Raw genomic sequence first — 23,089 nt, 5'->3', positions numbered from 1 at the left:
TACTCTACAACATCAGAACAGATAATAGTGGATAATGTATCCCCGGTGAGTCACGTGGTATACATGGGTAATAGATGTTTGTGGATATGTGATGTGTATCATCCCAGCAAAGTTGAATGAACAGGAAAACAGAAGGTGATCTGAAACACAACTATATGTAACTCAGAGGCGGACAGGTGAATGGAGGAAGGGTCATCAATGACTGGGGTAAAATAGTGTGCGTGGCAAGAGATGGTCCTGAAGTAAATTGTAAAAAGGGTTGCTTCCTTTTTGCAGGAACAGTTTTCACATATAAAATCTGTGCCTACATTTTAGTGTTCACAGTTGAATTGTGGGTGGAAATCTGAGCATTCATAGTTCTAAACACCCAGTTCCAAGCCCAAATCAGGTAGCTGAAGATGCAACCACATAGATTTATTTTAGTCACAAAAGAGTAGGAGCAAAATGCACCTATAAATCAGAGAGGCCAGACTTCCACCTGACTTTAAATGTACTACATGTGTAGCACCGTCCCTTTCATTTTCCTGAGGAAAGTGGGCTCTAGGAAATAAAAATACATTTTTCTAACTGCATTCCTCACATGCATAAGTTTAAGCACCACCTCATGGGAGCAATATAACAAAACAAGCCTTATATAAATGAAAACTGTTTTTTACAACCTTTTGCAAAAGTTGTCAAAATTATTTTTTCTGTGGAGAGCTACAATGAGCATTGAACTCATATTTGCAGTAAACGCTATACATATATACTAACATAATAAGCTTTAAACTCCATTCATATTAGGTTTCTTTGGGTATATCTACACTACCCGCTGGATCGGGTAGTGATCAATCTATTGGGGATCGATGTATCGCGTCTCATCTAAACGCAATAAATCAATCCCCGAACACGCTCCCCGTCGACTCCGGAACTCCACCAGGGCAAGAGGTGGAAGACGAGTCAACGGGGGAGCAGCGGCCGTCGATCCCACGCTGCAAGGACGCAAAGTAAGTCAATCTAAGTCAATCTAAAATACGTTGACTTCAGCTATGCTATTCTGATAGCTGAAGTTGCATATCTTAGATCGACCCCCCCGCACCCAGTGTAGACCAGGTCTTTGCAGAAAAAGGCTGTTCATTTGCTCAGTACTATTAAAACTATAAATGCATTGAAATCATGGTTTATGAGACATTCTCTTTCTGCTTTACTCTCCATTTTACTTCTTCAAATACCACCACACTACATTAGACAGCAACTGCTACAGCTCACCCTAAACAATGGAGTTGAAATGCAGCGCCTGACCCTGAAGGTATCATGCACCCAGCCTGTACTTACAGCCTGACCCTCCCAGGAAAGCGGGCCATTGTGGGAGAGGAGTGGTACAGCTGGCTGAAAATCAGAATTACCAGTTCATAGAAAATTTCAACGTTTGAAAAATTGGTTTTGGTCCATAATTTTTCAAATTGGTTGTTTTAGAAACAGCGATACATGATGTTTCTAAAGCAAAATATCCTCCCTGGGACCCCAACAGCTGCTGACATATGGAGCTATCCCAGAGCTGCAGATCCTGAAAGCCCTGGTGTTTTCAGGAGCCTGCCAGGCAAACTGGCAGGAATTCAGTGAAATTTCACTGAAAATGAACCATTTTGCCAAACATTTCAATTCTGACAACACTGCATTTTCCAACATAACTATTTCATCAGAAAATTTCCAACCAGCTCTAAGGAGAAGCCACACTTACATAACCATCTCTTAAAGCCACATGTTCCATTTTTGTTCCACAATACAGAGAGATGGACAAGTCAATTCATAGAAATGGACCCACTGCATGACACTTAATGGAGCAATATAAGTGTTCTGTGTGCTGTTGCAACCCTAAACCTATGCTCAAATTTCTGGTCTGGCCAATTGTCGATCAAAACAGAGCCGTGTGCAACAATGCAAGCGTGTTGTGAGCAGAGGAGTAGTGTGTCGGGTGCAGCCCCTGCTAACGTAAGGGGCTCCAGACCGGAACCCGGAAGGCGAAGGAGCTAGGAACCAATCCGATATTGACACGAGTAAGGGCCCCCAGATAAAACTGTATCCCGTGCCAAAACGGTAGGAGTGCCCGCGTGTTAGCTGATAGGCCTGATCACCCTATCAGCCAGGGTCTCCTCCAGATTTCTCTGGCTCGTGTCATGTCGTGTCAAAGTCACATCCTACTAATTGGTCATGCACTCGGTGTCCATACTGCTAGTCAGTTGCATCTGGGTTGTGGTAAGTGCATATTAATTTTGTAAAACTCCACTTTGCCAAGCCTCTTCTCCTTTGTCCCCTTCTTTGTTCGGTATAAAGTTGTGTGTGTTTTGTTTTTGTTTTAATAGTATCTCTAATCGATGAATTGTCTTTTCCCGGCCCAAGTTGTAACTCATCCCCTGTTACTAATTCAGTAGGAAATAATAAACAGCCATTTGGCTTTAAATTCCACTCTTTCGCATTCCGTTGTTCCTCCCCCCATTAAACATTCACTTGAACCTCATTTGTCTCGGTCATGTGCAAGCCTGGAGACCGAAGACAGTGCAACATTCCGGCTAAATTCTTTCCTCCACATACTGTGTAATGTTCTTTCAAACATGAAGCACTTCTTGAAAGTAGATTTCTTTACATTCCTAGAGATAATCATACCATTGGAAAGCTATTTATCATAATAATGAGTATCACACCTATTATTCAAAGTAATTTTGATGGATGGGAGGTTACATGTATATTTTAATTTCTGTACAGGGCTAAAAGGAAGTGTGCTAAATCTGAATCAAGTATCAGAGGGGTAGCCGTATTGGCTATATACAAAATGGCAATATACAAAATGGCAATATACAAAAACCTGTAGGAGAACACTTCAACCTCCCTGGCCACACTATAGCAGACCTTAGGATGGCCATCCTGCAGCAAAAATCTTCAGGACCAGACTTCAAAGAGAAACTGCTGAGCTTCAGTTCATCTGCAAATTTGACACCATCAGCTCAGGATTAAACAAAGACTGTGAATGGCTTGCCAACTACAGAACCAGTTTCTCCTCCCTTGGTTTTCACACCTCAACTGCTAGAACAGGGCCTCATCCTCTCTAATTGAACTAACCTCATTATCTCTAGCTTGCTTTCATATATATATCTGCCCCTGGAAATTTCCACTACATGCATCTGACGAAGTGGGTATTCACCCACGAAAGCTCATGCTCCAAAATGTCTGTTAGTCTATAAGGTGCCACAGGATTCTCTGCTGCTTTTACTAAATCTGAATGTCCTACTAACCTTAGACACTACTATTTGGTAAATAAAAGCACTGCTGTTGTTGCAGATTTTTACAAATTTCTTGTTGTGCAATTCAACAAATAGTTTTAATGCATATATATGGGCCCATATTTTGTTTACAAAATGTTCATACTAATTACTCAACGTATTCAAATATTCAAAATTTAGTATCTGACCTGAGTGATTGGTCACCTATGTCACATGATATCATTTCTATTTTCTGATCATCCTTCTTTGTAAAGGTTAGATCATCCATACACATAAGGAATCATTAGGGAATTGAGTATCTCTGGCACACATTATATATATAGAGAAAGAGAGAGAGAGAGAGAACATTATACTTAGCTATGCATGTGGGCCTCAGATTTATAAAGGGTGTAGGCATTCCATTGTGATGAAAAGAAATATATAAGCCATATTTTTTGCAGATTATACATTCCATTTTTTCTTGTCATATTCCCACCATGTAATGTTGTGTCTATATAGCTGGGGTCGGCAAGCTCTGGCACACGGCTCACCAGGGTAAGCACCCATTTGTTTACCTGCTGAGTCAGCAGGTTCGGCCGACTGCAGCTTCCACTGGCCGCGGTTCGCCTTCCCAGGCCAATGGGGGCGGCATGAAGCCGCGGCCAGCACATCCCTTGCCCATGCCGCTTCCCGCCACTCCCATTGGCCTGGTACGGTGAACCACGGCCAGTGGGAACTGCGGCCGGCCGAACCTGCCGACACTGCAGGTAAACAAACTGGCCCGGCCCACCAGGGTGGTTACTCTGGAGAGACCCGTGCCAGAGGTTGCCGACCCCTGCCATATAGCTTATACGGTGCCTGGGCCAGAACTATTGGCTTGCCAGGCAAGGCTAGCAAGTATTTAACTTTCATTTTTCTAGTATATTTTATGTATACTATATTGGGGCAATGGAACATGTGAATGAGACAACTTGTATATGGAATGAGATGGCCATGAAACAAGAAAGAAACAAACAGTGAAGGAAGATTTGATATATGAAAGAGAGGAAGACTTAGATGAAGGGTGGGGTAGAGACACCAAAAATATCCCAAAGCAGGGAAATGGGGACCAGCCATGTGCAAAAAAGCTGTTTGCGGGATCAAGTCCCTTAATTATAAATCAATTTGCAAGTTAAGGGTCATAAAGTTTTATCAGAAAGCTGGATTTTCAGCACTTAGCTGTGATTCTCATACCTAAATAATGCAACTGACTGGACACCCTGCAGAAAAATTAATGGTCTGTACCTATGTTCAGCTGGTAAAACTGCTGATTAGCTCATATTGTGGTTTTCCTAGCTGATATATAGTGAGGTGTGCAGATGTGAATCAATGACTAATACTAGATGGACATTTTCCCTGCTGTTTGCTAACAACTCAGATATAGTAGATCAACCCATTTCAGAAAAGTGTAAACTTGTGCAGGGTTTGACTCAGACTCAAGAAGCTGCACATTTTGTCAACAAATATATGGGGGCGGCGTGCTTTGTGTGTGTGCGCGCGCACGGACGCACATATAAATTATTTTCTGGAAAACACAATTTCAGAGGCATAAGCAGGCGCTTTAAAGATTATGCTGTTGTGATTGGTGATTAGAATTCTTGACCAATATTTTTCCCTGGTCAGTGTGTAGTCTATATTACAGTTTTATATGGATTTTTCCTTTCCCAGAACAAATGTATTAATGCTGTTTCACTCCAATGTTAAAAAAAAAAGGAGGAAGGAGGAAAACAAAGCCAGAAAACTGAGGACACAAACATAATATTTTAAAATCATAAATGACCATGCAGGTGTAATTAGAGAGGAAATAAAATGTTAGCCGAATTTGTTTTTGAATTCTCAAGCATTTATTTATGAACTCGGAGAAAGAACAGATTGTGGATATGCACTTGTGAATGTATGCATGCAAGCACATGCGTGCGTGTGTGTGTAGCAAGAGGAGAGGCCAATTAGTAGAAGAACAGCCCTCCAAAAAAAAAAACCCTATAAAATATTTTAACCACGGAGGGCCACATTTCAAGAGCTGGCCACTTAAACTGAGCATTCACATCTCGCATTTCCACAAACAATCAGATGTTTTAACTGGAAATTACTCCAGTTGTGAGATGTGAGATTTGCACATGCAATTCAGATTTTCATTTATACTAAACTGAAGCTTTGTCAAATGTGACTACATAGAGCAGGGATTCTCGAACTTCATTGCACCACAACGCCCTTCTGACAACAAAAATTACTACACAACTCTAGGAGTGGGGACCAAAGCCTGAGCCCCGCCACCCCAGGTGTGTGTGGGGGGGGCGGCAAAGCTCAAGCCCCATCGCCCCAGGTTGGGAGGCCAAAGTTGAAGGGCTTCAGCCTCAAACAGGGTGCCTGTAACCTGAGCCTCACCACTGAGGGCTGAAGTCCTCAGGCTTCGGCTTCATCCCTAGGTGGTTGGGCTCGGGCTCAGGCTTTGGCTTCAGCCCCAGGCACCAGCAAGTCTAAGCCAGCCCTGGTGACCCCATTAAAACAGCGTCGAGACCTACAGTATGAGAACGAGTGAGCTAGAGGCTGTATTCATTACAAGTGTTTCAACTCAATATCTTTAATTTACAAAGGTCAGAATAATCCAAAAGTTGAGAATCAATAGTGAGTGTCGTGTTGGTTAAAAAAAAATTACTAATTTCTTACCTACAGTACATTGTTTTACTAATGATTGAGATTCTTAAACCTGGCATTTAAAAAAAATCCCACAGAAAAGTAATTTATATTTACTACTTATATCTGCTTACCTTTGGAATTTTATTCAGCTTGGAAAACTTGTATATATGGGGGAAACATGAAGGAGTGGGAGAACTATGTCTAGAAGTTTGTGGAGAATCAAGGCCAAAAGTAGTTGTGAGTATTTATTCTGTTTTGTTTTTTAAATCAGCCATTACTGCAGCTGTAACAGTTAGCAGGAAGTAACTGCTTCATTCCTTCATTCCTGCTGCTCTTGCACTGGGGTCCTACTTTTTCACTTTGGACACACCCAGCCTCGCTAGGCTGATGTGAAAGCACAGTTCTCTCAGATTACTGGTTCAGCAGCCAAACTGGAAATAAAAACTTTGCGCTTTGTGATTTCTGTGAACATGTAATTTTTCCTGAAAATTTCCATTGAAGCCAACTGTACTGCATTTGCAAGTTAGATCTGGTCACAGTGGGTGGGATCCACAAAGGTGATTTGTGGATCCCACCCACATTTTCAGGCTCCAGTGCTGTCTCTTCCTGTAGGCAACTAAAGTCACTTGGTGCCTAAGTTTTTGCAGTAACATTCTCTACTTGCCTTTGTTTCAGCCTCTGCAACTGTGCATGTGCACTGCTGCCTCACTGTAGGCATCTGGACACCTACTGCCCACCTAAACCCCAGTATGATCCACAAACTGAGGGAAGACAGGCATTCAGACACCTCAGTCACGGACGGCTCCTGATCCAGTAGCACACTCAGAGACCTCCTCACTCCACGCAAAACAGCTGGAAAGGCAGAGAACTTCCCTCATAACCTTTAGCCCACTTGTTAGGAGGCTTACCTGGGATGTAAGAGACCCTCTGCCTGATAAGGAGAAGGGATTTGAACAGAGACTTCACAGCTGAATGCTCTAACCACTGGCTATAGAGTCAATCTAACTTTCTCTGGCCCAGTTAATATGTAATTATTTAACTGAAGTGGAACAAATTCAATAGGCAAGACTGAGGGAGACCCACATCAGAATATTCCATAGCGCAGTGGTTAGAATACTGTCAGCATCTCCCATTGGCTACCTTAGGCAGCTTCCTGTCTAGTGTGCTGGCTTTTGTGGTATAGGGAGGCTAGGTGCCTAACCCAGGCTGTGTGGGTTGAAGTGCTATTCCTGTGATTTTCTAGGTGCGATGCTTTGGGGTTCCACCCAGACCTGAATGGAGCTGTGCCATTGCATGCCTTCCAATTCTGAGTGTCTGAAATATTATGCTGCTGTGTCTCACAGCCCACACATCAACAGCCAGCCTACAAATATCCAGGTCACACTGTGGCTTCTGCCACCCAGTTACTTTTTGCAGGGTGACCCCAACATTCCCCCAGTCCCAAATTTCCCCCAAACTGTCAGCCCTGCAGTGTCCAGTCCTCTTGCTAACTCAGAGAAGTTGTTATGTTTGCTGCTTCCTTAAAGAGCCAGTATCCAGAAGCAGACAGGGGCTGCAGACAGGGTAGTTTGAGAGGGAGTTTGACAGAGGGAGGCCTACACAAGTGATAAGAGACAGGAACTTAAGGCAACAGGAATAAGTTCACTAGCTGCCCGCTAGTTGCGGTTAGGAAGACCCGCAACACCTGTGCCAGCCCTGCTTCTGTCTCCTCCACCTGTGCCTGTAGCCAGACAGAGCGCCTGAGCATGGATGCTTCTACCCAGATCCTAGTGTGGTTTTGCAGGGACTGTGACTTACAATTCCCACTTACTGATATCCAGGCTGGAATAGGGGGCATCCAACGTGAAAGGTGCCTGCTGGTGGAATCTCTCAGGCAGCAGGTGGGAGACGTACAGGAGGAAGTGGCTGAGGAGCATCCGAATCCATGAGCAATTCCTGGACAGTGTCCATGTGGAGACACCTGAGGTAGCTGTCCCAGTACACAGGACTGCTGACACACCACTGGTGGAGGAGGAGATGGCTCAGGGTAGACACTGGCAGCTGGTTACTTCTGGCAGCCGGCAGTGCTCCACCCCTGCTCCGAACCCTCCCACCGTGGTAATAGGAAATCATTATGCTCTTCTTGATACAGGAGAGAAGGAATCAACCTCTACAGCAGAGAAGGAGAAGCCTCATACCCCTAAGACTGAGAGGTCTGCTGCCACCACTGTGAATAGGAAACATAGGGTAGTGGTGGTTGGAAACTCTCTGCTGAGGGGGACAGAAGCGCCCATCTGTCACCCTGACATTTCATCTCAGGAGGTATACTGCCTGCCAGGGGCCCGTATCCGAGATGTTACGGGGGCATTGTCGAGGATTTTCCAGCCCTCTGACTACTACCCCATGCTACTCATCCATGTGGAAACAAATGATACTGCGAGGTGTGACACTGAGCGGATCAAGAGTGAAGAGTGACTACAGGGGTCTGGGAGTATGGGTGAAGGAGTTTGGAGTGCAGGTGGTATTCTCTTCTATTCTTCCTGTCAAAGGTAAGTGCCCAGGCAGAGACAGGTGCCTGGCTGCGAAGATGGTGTCACCAGAAGGGCTTTGGCTTCTTCGACCACGGGACGCTATTCCAGAAAGGACTGCTAGGCAGAGATGGCATTCACCTTTCGAGGAGGGGAAGGCCCTATTTGGACACATACTGGCTAACCTAGTGAGGAGAACTTTAAACTAGGTTCGATGGGGACAGGTGAGCAAAGCCCACAGGTAAGTGGAGAACATGAAGACCCAGGAGACGGGTCGGAAATAGGAGGGAACGTGGGCTACAATGGCAGAGAGCAAGGAGGGTCAGGATAAAACTGGGAGGCAGGGTCAAATCAGTATCTTAGATGCCTATATACAAATGCAAGAAGTATGGGTAATAAGCAGGAAGAACTGGAAGTGCTAATAGATAAATACAACTATGACATTGTTGGCATCACTGAAACTTGGTGGGATAATACACCTGATTGGAATGTTGATACAGATGAGTACAGCTTGCTCAGCAAGGACAGATGGGGGAAAAGGGAAGAGGTGTTGACTTATATATTAATAATGGACTTGGACTGCAGTGGAGATGGACATAGGAGACGGAACTGTTGACAGTCTCTGGGTTAGGTTAAAAGGGGTAAAAAACAAAGGTGATGTCATGGTAGGATATCTGGGTCATGGTAGGAGTCTACTACAGGCCACCTAACGAGGTGGAAGAGGTGGATGAGACTTTTTTTTAAACAACTAACAAAATTAACCAAAGCCAAAAGATTTGGTGGTGATGGGGGACTTCAACTATCCAAATACATGTTGGGAAAATAACACAGCGGGGCACAGACTATCCAATAAATTCTTGGACTGCATGGCAGACAACTTTTTATTTCAGAAGGTTGAAACAGCTATTGGGGGGAAGCTGTCTAGATTTGATTTTAACAAACAGGGAGGAACTCACTGAGAATTTGAAAGTTGAAGGCAGCTTGGGTGTAAGTGATCAATTCTAAGGAAGGGTAGAAGGGAGTACAGCAAAATAGAGACAATGGATTTCAGGAAGGCAGATTTTGGTAAGCTCAGAGAGCTGATAAGTAAGGTCCCATGGGAATCAAGACTTAGGGGAAAAACAACTGAGGAGAGTTGGCAGTATTTCAAAGAGACACTATTAAGGGCCCAACAGCAAGCTATTCCACTGGGTAGGAAAGATAGAAAATGTGGCAAAAGACCACCTGGCTTAACCACGAGATCTTGCATGATCTAAAAAATAAAAAGGAGTCATACAAAAAATGGTAACTAGGACAAATTACAAAGGATGAATATAAGCAAACAACACAGGAATGCAGGGGCAAGATTAGAAAGGCAAAGGCACAAAATGAGCTCAAACTAGCTACGGGAATAAAGGGAAACAAGACTTTTTATCAATACATTAGAAGCAAGAGGAAGACCAAGGACAGGGTAGGCCCACTGCTCAGTGAGGACGGAGAAACAGTAACAGGAAACTTGGAAATGGCAGAGATGCTCAATGACTTCTTTGTTTCGGTCTTCACCGAGAAGTCTGAAGGAATGCCTAACATAGTGAATGCTAATGGGAAGGGGGTAGGTTTAGAAGATAAAATAAAAAAAGAACAAGTTAAAAATCACTTAGAAAAGTTAGATGCCTGCAAGTCACCAGGGCCTGATGAAATGCATTCTAGAATACTCAAGGAGCTAATAGAGGAGGTATCTGTGCCTCTAGCTATTATCTTTGGAAAATCATGAGAGACAGGAGAGATTCCAGAAGACTGGAAAAGGGCAAATATAGTGCCCATCTATAAAAAGAGAAATAAACACAACCCAGGAAACTACAGACCAGTTAGTTTAACTTCTGTGCCAGGGAAGATAATGGAGCAAGTAATTAAGGAAATCATCTGCAAACACTTGGAAAGTGGTAAGGTGATAGGGAATAGCCAGCATGGATTTGTAAAGAATAAATTGTGTCAAACCAATCTGATAGCTTTCTTTGATAAGATAACGAGCCTTGTGGATAAGGGAGAAGTGGTGGATGTGGTATACCTAGACTTTAGTAAGGCATTTGATACGGTCTCTCATGATATTCTTATGGATAAACTAGGCAAATACAATTTAGATGGGGATACTATAAAGTGGGTGCATAACTGGATGGATAACCATACTCAGAGAGTAGTTATTAATGGTTCCCAGTCCTACTGGAAAGGTATAACAAGTGGGGCTCCGCAGGGGTCTGTTTTGGGACCGCTCTGTTCAATATCTTCATCAATGACTTAGATATTGGCATAGAAAGTGTGCTTATTAAGTTTGCAGATGATACCAAACTGGGAGGGATTGCAACTGCTTTGGAGGACAGGGTCATAATTCAAAATGATCTGGACAAATTGGAGAAATAGTCTGATGTAAACAGGATTAAGTTTAACAAAGACAAATGCAAAGTGCTCCACTTAGGAAGGGACAATCAGTTTCACACATACAGAATGGGAAGAAACTGTCTAGCAAGAAGTACGGCAGAAAAGGATCTAGGGGTTATAGTGGACCATAAGCTAAATATGAGTCAACAGTGTGATGCTGTTGCAAAAAAAGCAAACATGATTCTGGGATGCATTAACAGGTGTGTGAGCAAGACATGAGAAGTCATTCTTCTGCTTTACTCTGCGCTGGTTAGGCCTCAACTGGAGTATTGTGTCCAGTTCTGGGCACCGCATTTCAAGAAAGATGTGGAGAAACTGGAGAGGGTCCAGAGAAGAGCAACAAGAATGATTAAAGATCTAGACAACATGACCTACGAAGGAAGGCTGAAAGAATTGGATTTGTTTAGTTTGGAAAAGAGAAGACTGAGAGAGGACATGATAGCAGTTTTCAGGTATCTAAAAGGGTGTCATAAGGAGGAGAGAAAAAACTTGTTCACCTTAGCCTCTAAGGATAGAACAAGAAGCAATGGGCTTAAACTGCAGCAAGGGAGGTTTAGGTTGGACATTAGGGAAAAGTTCCTAACTGTTAGGGTAGTTAAACACTGGAATAAACTGCCTAGGGAAGTTGTGGAATCTCCATCTCTGGAGATATTTAAGAGTAGGTTAGATAAATGTCTATCAGGGATAGTCTAGACAGTATTTGGTCCTGCCATGAGGGCAGGGGACTGGACTCGATGACCTCTTGAGGTCCCTTCCAGCCCTGGAATCTATGAATTAACAGAGGTTAACAAATACACTATTTGAATTGGTTTATAGCAGTGGTTCTCAAGCTGTAGGTCAGGACCTCAAAAGTAGGACATGACCCTATTTTAATGGGGTTGCCAGGGCTGGTGTTAGACTTGCTGGGGCCCAGGGCCAAAGCCTAAGCCCCACTATCTGGGGCCGAAACCAAAGCCTGAGGGCTTTAGCCCTGGGTAGTGGGGCTCAGGTTACAGGCCCCCTGCCTGGGGCTGAAGTCCTAGGGCTTTGGCTTTTGCCCCTCCCCTGCCTGGAGTGGTGGGCCTTGGGCAGACTCAGGCTTCGGTCTCCCCTTCTCGGATCGTGTACTAATTTTTGTTGTCAGAAGCGGGTCACAGTGCAATGAAGTTTGAGAACCTCTGGTTTATAGTGTAAGTAAAACAATTTTATTAAACAGAAAGTCATAGGTTTAAATGGTATAAAGCATAAGGAATAAGCATGTAAATGGTTACAAAACAAACCAAAATAAAAATATGCTTCTTAGAATACATTATTTTGGGGGTAACTATTGCCCTGGTGCTCATGGGCTGCCAGTTTGGTGAATACACTGTTTGAAACCATGCCCACAGATTGCCAGGCCACACCTTTGCTAACTGCACGACGTACGTGCACGAAGCAATATGACCAAGGATGGAGAGGCAAATCTTGACAGGTGCTAGAGGTTTGCCTATGATTTGGTCTATGAGATTTTTCATTGCCTGAAACCTATCCATCAGCAGTTAAGCCCTTGCCATGAATGAATGTAAGATGCCTCGACAAAGTCTAAAATCTCTGCTTGGGTGAGGACAGATTTTTCCCAGTATATGCTGACCCCGAGAAGGAGAAGAACTGCAGCACTTCCAGTCGACCTCTAGGGTTCTTGGCATGTCCTGGTGACAAGAAACCAGGAGCCAAGGTAGGGAAAAATGATGAAGCCATGGCATTTGTTATGGGCTTCTACTGCAAAGAATACCTTGGTAAAGCCTCTGGGGACAGAAGTAAGATTGAAATGCAGTACTCTGTCTTGAAAGTGGTCAGAACACACGATGAATCTGAGAGAATGACTTGTTCAGCAATTAATCCCTGGCATTTTTGATTCATTCTATAATTGAGATGATCCATAACCAAGTCTCTGCATATCTGACTGTTCTGTAAATAATTTTCAGCATCTTTGATTTGCCCCATAATTGATTCATTGCATATCTATTTACCTGATTAACTGATTCACCTCATTAATGATTCTCTGCATTACTGAATCATATTACTTATTCCTCTGCATATTTACTACATACCATAACTGAGCACTCATACAAATGCTTTGCATCTTAATTGGTTCTATGCACTATTGACCAATTACAATATAATTGTTTCTCAGGAGAATTAAGTACTATAACATGCCAGCCACTACTCTTATATCATTTGCCATCACTATCCTGCTCTGTACCAGAGTCTCATCCTTGCTCCTCCTCACCACACCTCCTCCTGTCCCCTGCTTTGTTGAATCAACTAGCTCTTTGCCTCCCTCCATTCCATGCTTTCCATCACCCTTGACTCCTATGCCCTTCCTTCCCAGAATCACTCTGTGACGGGTTGGATCACAGAACCCACCTTGAGAGCTGTCACCTGATGTGCCAAGACTACTTCTACCCCTGCTTTCCTGCCAGTTCAGGGCCCCAGCACCCTGTCTTGCTGAGCCAGACACTCCCGTCTGCTCCAACACAGACCCAGGGTCTGCATTACTTGCCGCAAAGCTGCAGGTTTACCTGAAAGCAGCTAACAGAAGTGTTCCTGTCTTTAACACTCAGATGCCCAACTCCCAATGGAGTCTAAACCCAAATAAATCTGTTTTACCCTGTATAAAGCTTATGCAGGGTAAACTCATAAATTGTTCACTCTATAACACTGATAGAGAGATATGCACAGCTTTTTGCCTCCCCAGGTATTAACACATACTCTGAGTTAATTGATAAGTAAAAAGTGATTTTATTAAATACAGAAAGTAGGATTTACGTGGTTCCAAGTAGTAACAGACAGAACAAAATGTCACCAAGCAAAATAAAATAAAATGCACAAATCTATGTCTAATCAAACTGAATACAGATAAGATCCTCATCAGTTCCAGAATGCTCCCTTTTACAGACTAATCTTCTTTTAGCCTGGGTCCAGCAATCACTCACACCCCTTGCACACTGTCCTTTGTTCCAGTTTTTTTCAAGCATCCTGGGGGATAGAGAGGCTCTCGCTTTAGCCAGCTGAAGACAAAATGGAGGGGTCTCCCAGGGTTTAAATAGACTCTCTCTTGTGGATGGAGACCCCCTCCTCACTCCTATGCAAAGTCCAGCTCCAAGAGTTTAGGCAAGTCACATGTCCATGCATGACTCACAGTTTTTACAGGTAGCATCCATTGTTTACATGCTACCTTGAACATCCTCAAGTAGACTTCTTACATGGATTGGAGCATTCCAAGATCCATTATCCTCTAAGTGTTTCTTGATTAGGTACTTAATTTGAACATTCCTTTCTACAGGAACTGACCAAATGCTCTACTATGGTTATTTAGATATCAACCTAGTACACAGCCAACATTCATAACATTCATAACTTCGAATACAAAAATGATACATGCATACAAATAGGATTAATACAGTCAGTAGATCATAACCTTTATGGAGATATGTTACATGGCATATGTAGCATAAAACATATTCTAAGCATATTTCCATAAAGCCTTATGGGAGGTACCGTGACACACTCCACCCTGGTTTACCCCCAATATCAGCTTCCACTGATCTAACTTTGTCATCACTGTCAAGCTCCTCAGAAAATAGTCTCATGGTCACACAGACTTCTCCAGCTAAAAATCCATTCCCTCCCTCGGTTTTGCCATATTCCTAGCCAAGCAGCACTACTTTTCCCACTAAGATTGACTTGCCACACCAGCAATCCCAGTTATCAAGTCACCACTGGTGACACCTTCCTCAACCTGCTTCCCCTCTATTCAATCTCTGTGCAAGATCTTGCAATTTTTTCAAGGAAAGAACAAAATCCTTTGTGATATCAACTCTGCCCTATGACATACTTTCCCCAGAATACTTGGGAATACAGTATTTCCAAGAATACTGAAGTTTGACTGTTTCCCATTTCTAACACTTCTACTGCCCTTGTGACCCAGAGCCATCCTATCTCTCCTCCCTTACCTGTCCCCTAAGATTCCTTCACCATCACAATACACAATTGCATTGATCATAAAAAAAGAATTGCTTCCCATTGTTATCTACTGTGTATGTGTGTAAGCATATGTGCACTTGTAACCCAGGGGAATCCATTCTTGAGATGTCTATTGAACAGGCCAAAGAGGTACTAGATAAATCTATTCTTATTTGAATGTTAAATCTTTAATTTGTGACCGTTCTTGGATTCCAGACTCACAAAACTAAGCAGTCTAGGATAGGATGGTTATGCCAAAATATATTAACCTTAACATTTTAGAGAAATGATGCAGGCATTATAACATTTTAATTTCCTTAACGACTTACGCATTTCCAACAAAATTATGCAATAATACAGGACCCTCTAAAACTTGGAGACATTTTTCCAGATAACATTATTTGTACAGAAATTAGGAAGTTGTACATTATTCATGTAGGTTGCAAACCGATTTACTCAGACTACAAGAATGTCTTCCTAAGTGCACATATTTGGAATAGGTTTACAATCATTATGAAGTCATTTAGATAATAAATAGGCAATAGAGTACCTCAGCTCAAAATTTATTATTATAATGTAGCTTTCTTAATTTTAGAGGCTATTAGAATATGTTTGGAGCTGTTCAGCACGTTATAACTAGTTTATTAAGAACACTGCATCACTAGAGGAGCATTTTGATTTGATTATGTTATAGAACATTTTCAATTGTATGTTGTCTTTTACTCATTTTCAGGGTTGTTTGTTTGTTTTAAGTGCATTGTGAAAAGAAGACATGGTTCTATGCAAATTATGTTTGGAACACATTTAGCTATCAAGATCTATGCAGAGATGCCCATAAAATGCAAAATAAAATAGTGCACTTTCCAGAAAAGGAACATTTAATGTAGGCAATATCTGACAGCTGGAGAAAATGGTGGCAAATTCTATGAACCAGAAATGCAGGGATGTAACCTATGTATGTCCACACAGCTACACTGATTTTATATTATACAAGATTATGACTTGTTGGAATTTCCTGTGCTTAAACTGAGAAATGTTTAGGTACCTTTGTTCTGATTTTCTGAGTCAGCAACTAGGGGAATTTCGCAATTCACTGTAGCACAGCTGTGAAGAGCTTAGAAAATGTGGAGACATAAATCTAAACACTGCTTCTTCACAACACACTGGTAATTAGGGGGATGCAGAGTTAGTTCCTTAAAGTGAGATTTCTATTGAATAGATTACTATGAAATGGGCACCTGAAGGTAGTAAACTTACCTAGATTACTGTTACAAGAGAATTAAGGCGTACTGGGTTATTTAATTTATATCAGTTGTCTTGTTTTCAAGTTTCATTTCTCACATGTGTCAGTTCACTTATTTCTTAGAATCTAAGGCTATTTAAGGACAAACAAAGTAAAAATATGCTTGACAGTGAAAAAACAGATAGTGAAGAGAAATTAATAGAAGCACCTTTTACTGTGGAGACTAAAGTGCTTGAGGATTGTCCCCTAGGATGCTGATTCAAATTAACCCAGGCTTGGGTCACCAAAAGTCTTGTTGAAATAACTATGGTAAATGAGTAGGGCTGGGCAAAAATTGGAACTATTTTCTATGTCAATTTTCTCCAAATTTTTAATGGGTTGCCTTCAGCCATGCTAGTTTACCTTTTATGTTACCTTAAGTGGGAGAGTGGCATGTAGGGCTTTCTTGCTGCATCGCTACATTTCACCCTCTGTACAATAAATAATTTTGAAATCAATTGGCAATACATATCGATTTCTTTCCAACTTCTTTGATATCTGATTTTTTATATTAAAATTTTATATTTAACTCTCTGTAAAATATTTAAGATTATATTGTTCCTTTAAGGCACAGCCCTACGCTGGGGTGGGAAGGAGAATTGGGAAGTGAATATCAGCTACACAACTCTGGAAACCCAGGCAGATTTCTTGCTGACTTGGGCAGAAATCCTCCCAGGGCTGTGGGGGAGCCAGCACTTCAAGCAGATGTTCTGATACCCTTTGAAGAAGTACGTTGTAAACCTAACCCCTCTCCAGACTGTGGCTGGATGCTACATTGGTGCCTCATTCTGTGAAATCCACTAGGGAATCAATTACGTTAAAAGATATTGTTTCTTACATCCTTTAGCTCAGTGGTTCTCATACTTTTGTACTGGTGATCCCTTTCACATAGCAAGCCTCTGAGTGCGACCCCCACTTGTAAATTAAAAACACTTTTTTATATATTTAACACATTTTATATATTTAAAATGCTGCAGGCAAAGTAGGGCTTGGGGTGGAGGCTGACAGCTCGCAACCCCCCCCAATAACCTTGTGACCCCCGAGGGGTCCCAACTCCCAGTTTGAGAACCCCTGCTTTAGCTCCTGACCCTGCATGATCTGCAGAAACAGAAAGAACACATGTTAATTTTTAATTAAACATCATAAACATTTAGACTCTTTGAGCAAACAGGAAAACATCAAAAAAAAATAGCTCTCCAACCTGGAGACTCTCATAAATAACCAAACTTCCATAAGAATGGACTTCACTAAAATAAGACAGGAGATCTACACTACACACTTCACCTCTCTACAAAGGAAAAAGGACTGCAAGCTGTCTAAAATCCTACCTGCCACATGGGGCCACAACAGTGGTACCCCTAACCCACCCAGCAATATCATCAATCTATCCAACCACACACTCAGCCCAGCAGAAAAGTCTGTCCTATCTCGGGGAATCTCTTTCTGCCCTGCCACCCCCACAAACATGATACAGTTCTGCGGCGATCTGGAAGCCTACTTTCGCTGTCTCTGACTCAAAGAATGCTTTCAAGATAACACTGAACAGCGCATTGATACACAGATATCCTCCCACCAAGAGCACAAGAAGAACTCCACACGGACTCCTCCTGAGAGTCGAAATGACAGTCTGGACCTATACATAGAAAGCTTCTGCCAACATGCACAGGCAGAAATTGTGGAAAAACAACATCACTTGCCTCATAACCTAAGTCGTGCAGAACGCAATGCCATCCACAGCCTCAGAAACCATCCTGACATTATAATCAAAGAGGCGGATAAAGGAGGTGCTGTTGTCATCATAAACAGGTCTGACTACCAAAAGGAGGCTGCCAGACAACTCTCCAATACCAAATTCTACAGGCCACTTCCCTCAGATCCCACTGAGGAATACACTAAGAAACTGCACCATCTACTCTACACTAACACCGGAACAAATCAACATACCCTTAGAGCCCCGACCAGGGTTATTCTATCTACTATCAAAGATCCACAAACCCAGAAATCCTGGACGCCCCCATCATCTCGGGCATTGGCACTCTCACTGAAGGATTGTCTGGATACGTGGACTCTTTACTCAGACCCTATCCCACCAGCACTCCCAGCTATCTCCGTGATACCACTGATTTCCTGAGAAAACTACAATGCATTGGTGACCTTCCAGAAAACAGCATTCTAGCCACCATGGATGTAGAGGCTCTCTACACAAACATCCCACATACAGATGGAATACAAGCTGTCAGGAACAGTATCCCTGATGATGCCACAGCACAATTGGTTGCTGAGCTCTGTGCCTTTATCCTCACACACAACTATTTCAAATTTGATGACAACATATACCTCCAGATCAGTGGCACCGCTATGGGCATCCGCATGGCCCCACAATATGCCAACATTTTTATGGCTGACCTGGAACAACGCTTCCTCAGCTCTTGTCCACTCATGCCCCTTCTCTACCTATGCTACACTGATGACATCTTCATCATCTGGACCCATGGGAAGGGGTCTCTGGAAAAATTCCACCACAATTTCAACAGCTTCCACCTCACCATCAACCTCAGCCTGGATCAACCTACACGGGAGGTCCATTTCCTAGACACCACAGTGCAAATAAGTGATGGTCACGTTAACACCACCCTATACCGAAAACCCACTGACTGCTATGCCTACCTTCGTGCCTCCAGCTTCCATCCCAGACACATCACACAATCCATTGTCTACAGCCAAGCACTGAGGTACAACTGCATCTGCTCCAACCCCTCAGACAGAGACCAACACCTACAAAATCTTCACCAAGCATTCTCAAAACTACGACACCCGCATGAGGAAATAAGGAAACACATCAACAGAGCCAGACATGTACCCAGAAGCCTCCTACTACAAGATAAGCCCAGGAAAAAAACCAACAGGACTCCACTGGCCGTCACTTACAGTCTCCAGCTAAAACCCCTCCAAGGCATCATCAGGAATCTACAACCCATCCTGGACAATGATCCCTCACTTTCATAGACCTTAGGTGGCAGGCCAGTCCTCACCCACAGACAACCCGCCAACCTGAAGCATATTCTCACCAGTAACTTCACACCACACCATAGTAACTCTAACTCAGGAACCAATCCATGCAACAAACCTCGATGCCAACTCTGCCCACATATTTATACGAGTGACACCATCACAGGACCTAATCAGATCAGCCACACCATCACCGGTTCATTCACCTGCACGTCCACCAATGTAATATACGCCATCATATGCCAGCAATGCCCCTCTGCAATGTACATCGGCCAAACTGGACAGTCCCTACATAAAAAGATAAATGGACACAAATCAGATATTAGGAATGACAATATACAAAACACTTCAATCTCCCTGGACACACAATAGCAGATTTAAAGGTAGCCATCCTGCAGAAAAAAAACTTCAGGACCAGACTTCAAAGAGAAACTGCTGAGCTTCAGTTCATCTGCAGATTTGACACCATCAGCTCTGGATTAAACAAACACTGTAAATGGCTAGCCAACTACAAAATCAGTTTCTCCTCCCTTAGTATTCACACCTCAACTGCTAGAAGAGGGCCTCATCCTCCCTGATTGAACTGACCTTGTTATCTCCAGCTTGATTCTTGTTTGAATATATATACCTGCCTCCGGAAATTTCCACTACATGCATCCAACAAAGTGGGTATTCACCCACGAAAGCTCATGCTCCAATACGTCTGTTAGTCTATAAGGTGCCACAGGACTCTTTGCTGCTTTTACAGATCCAGACTAACATGGCTACCCCTCTGATATCAGACTCTTGTATCTTGCTTGGTAACATTCCTTAAATTTTAAGTGACCTCTGCATAGCTTCTGACAAATGTTTTCATTTCTCCCCTAGTCAAAAATATGAGAAGATACCAATTTTGTGTTTTAAAATGTAACCACACCTGAATAAGAGTGCTATATGTAGCCAAACACGAAAAAAGTGCCTAATTTTCCAAATTAGCTTCATTCACTTTGGAAGTAGACTAATCTAATTCAAAATAAGACACATCTATTTTAGAATAAGAGCATCCACACTGGGAGTGGCCTGTTCTTTAAATTCACATACTTAATTTCCCTGCATAGGCAAGACCAAAATGTCTCCAAAATACATTTTGAGGCTCTACAAACTATTTGCCTTTGAACACAGATCCTACCTAGAGTCAGGATACTACTCAAACTCATGAACAAACAGCTCAGGTTAACTGACTTTCCAGATCAGGACTCACAGACTTTGCACTCTCCTAAACCCTCCAAATGGCCCCAGGCGCAGCTCATCTGAACTCAGGACTGCGTCCTGCCTCCCCCAATGGCTCCATCCCTCGGCCGCACTGGTCACTGCGCCCGGCTGGCTTTCTCCTCCTTGCTCAGCCGCAGGCTCCCACTGACCGTTCTGCATGGTGGCCCTCACAGCGGGGGCGGGTTTGTTATGGAGGCCTTACTCCCTGCTCTGCTCAGCTGACTCCTGTGACGCTGGACACTGCTTTTTGGTGCCCCCAAATCTTGGCACCCTAGGCAGCCGCCTAGTTCGCCTAGTGGTTACACCGGCCCTCGGTATTAGACTCATAGGCCATGTCTACACTACTGGCTAAATAGCACCACTGAGATTGATGCAGTAGTGTTGATTTAGCACAGGGTTTCTCAAACAGGGGTTGTCACTTGTGTAGGGAAAGCCCCTGGCGGGCCGGACCAGTATGTTTACCTGACCCATCCTCAGGTCCGGCCAATCACGGCTCCCACTGGCCGTGGTTCACTGCTCTGGGTCAATGGGAGCTGCTGGAAGCGGCAGCCAGTAAGTCCCTTGACCTGCGCTGCTTCCAGAATCTCCCATTGGCCCAGAGCAGTGAACCACGGCCAGTGGGAGCCGCAATTGGCCAGACCTGCGGATGGGGCAAGTAAACACACCGGCCCGGCCCACCAGGAGCTTTCCCTACAAAAGCGGCAACCCCTGTTTGAGAAGCCCTGTTCTAAGACACATTTACAGAGGTTGAACTAAAGCCAATTCACACTACAAGTAGCAAAATCAAATGAACAGAACAGTTAAATATGCAGCTATGTTTTTAGGGGGGAGAAATAAATATGTCATTCCACAGAGTGGAAAATGTAAAGTAGTATATTTAGAAGAACTGCAGTTGATGCAGAGTTCCTCTTCAAAAGAATTTGCTTTCTAGATACAGTAGTTATCTTCAGTGATGTCAATAATCAGCACTGAAAATGTCTCTCAGAAGTCCCAAGATCCTGTGGGTGGAAGATATGAAGTTATCTTGGCCTTTCAGATGGAATTGCATCAACTCTATTTTGTTTGAATGAAACAAAGGCAAACAGCAGTGCCCAATATGGACCAGTTATGCTATTACCACTGCTGAAAACATTAGGTCATCAAGAAAGATACTGGAGAAGCCATAAAAATAATCTCCAACCAAGGCATTTTTAAAGACTACAAAACTCAAATCCAGAGTAAATAAAAGCTGCTGCTCTAGTTTGAGTGAATTTCTGTCCTTATGCTTTTCATTAAAGGTGGCTCCATGAGAGCTTAAAGCAATTATAGAAATATTACATGTTGTCTTTGTAACAATTCCATGTAGCTTGACAAGCATGAGGCCAACATATGTTGACAACTTTATGATTTTCATAGGATTACACAATCACATTAAAAGCTTGTTTTAATCTGAAAGTGTTACATAGGACAACTATTTTCTTTCAGAGAAGGCCCATGTTGGCAAAACATCAACAGTATCTACCATCAACCGGATAATAGTGAAAGCCAATCCTTTAACAAAGTAATGCTGGATTTGGAGGAGGAAGAGGGTTTGAAAAGAGTACAGCTGTGTACAATTGTTGCCTAAGCAAGTCCTGTAGTCTCTCTGAACCTGTCCAAGTGTTCAGAAGATAAAATGTAGATAAAAGGAACAGTTAATAAGTAAGGGGGATTGACAATTAATTAAACCACTCTCTATTGCCCCTTTGGAGATAGAAAGTAATTAAAAATAGCATAGGCTCACCTGTACTGGAAAAACAGAAGAGTGGGTACAAAACCAAACAAGAATACATCAAGCCAGTTCAGGTGAAATCCTCAGCAGGTGTGTATCAAGAATTTTTCTGAAGATCTGGACCACTATCTCTGAAGTTATCTTCACCTTCTAATATTTTAACTGAATTCCTCACCAACATGAGTGATTGGTGAACAGTTTGGACAGATTAGTTCAAGTAGTGTGAAGGTTTGTTAAACATTTGGAGGTAATAAAAAGGTCAAGCAATTCTCTCTTATTTTCACACACCTTTGCTCATCTTGATTGTGGAAGTAGAACTGATGCAATTTCAGGAAAAAAAGCAGTTTTTGCAATATTCATGACCTGAATGGAAGCAAGAAATATAGAAATCCTCACAAAAAAACCCTTTTCTTGTAAGAATTCCACTCAAAATTTGCTGACTCCAGAGGTTTGCATAACGCTCTGGTTTGCATAAGGTCTATACATCTTCACATGTGAGAGGCTAAATGGCATTAATGAGCAAATCTCACAGTCCCACAGGTGACTTAGAACAATTCCATCAAAATTTGCCAACAATTTTGGAATGCTGAATTCATTCTGACTCTCCCTTTCCATGTCATATGTGTTTAAATACTGTGTATCCATCTGAGAGAGAAGTTTTCACATCCATGTTGCTCCATATTACTTTTCAACCATTAAGTAACTCCATATTTTGTTGTTTGTCCAGGGTTCTTTGTTAAAATTGCCAAACTAAGAATAATCACCTTAATTATTCTTCCATCTGATTTTACAGTGGTCCTCCTCCTCATTGCTTGGTCTACTGTTATCTGAAGAATATTGGTTTGTGTTGGAAAACAAGGGTGACAACAGTTAATCCAAAATATTGTTACATCACAGATTAACCTGGAAAGTGTTTTCCAAGCTATGTACACATAAATTAAAGATCATATGACTGCTCTGCTAGAACTCTGCTCCATCA

The sequence above is a fragment of the Gopherus flavomarginatus genome, chromosome 2, assembly GCF_025201925.1.
Source record: "Gopherus flavomarginatus isolate rGopFla2 chromosome 2, rGopFla2.mat.asm, whole genome shotgun sequence".
Classification (NCBI taxonomy): Eukaryota; Metazoa; Chordata; order Testudines; family Testudinidae; genus Gopherus; species Gopherus flavomarginatus.
The sequence above is the reverse complement of the archived record's forward strand: the minus strand, read 5'-3'. Positions refer to the sequence as shown.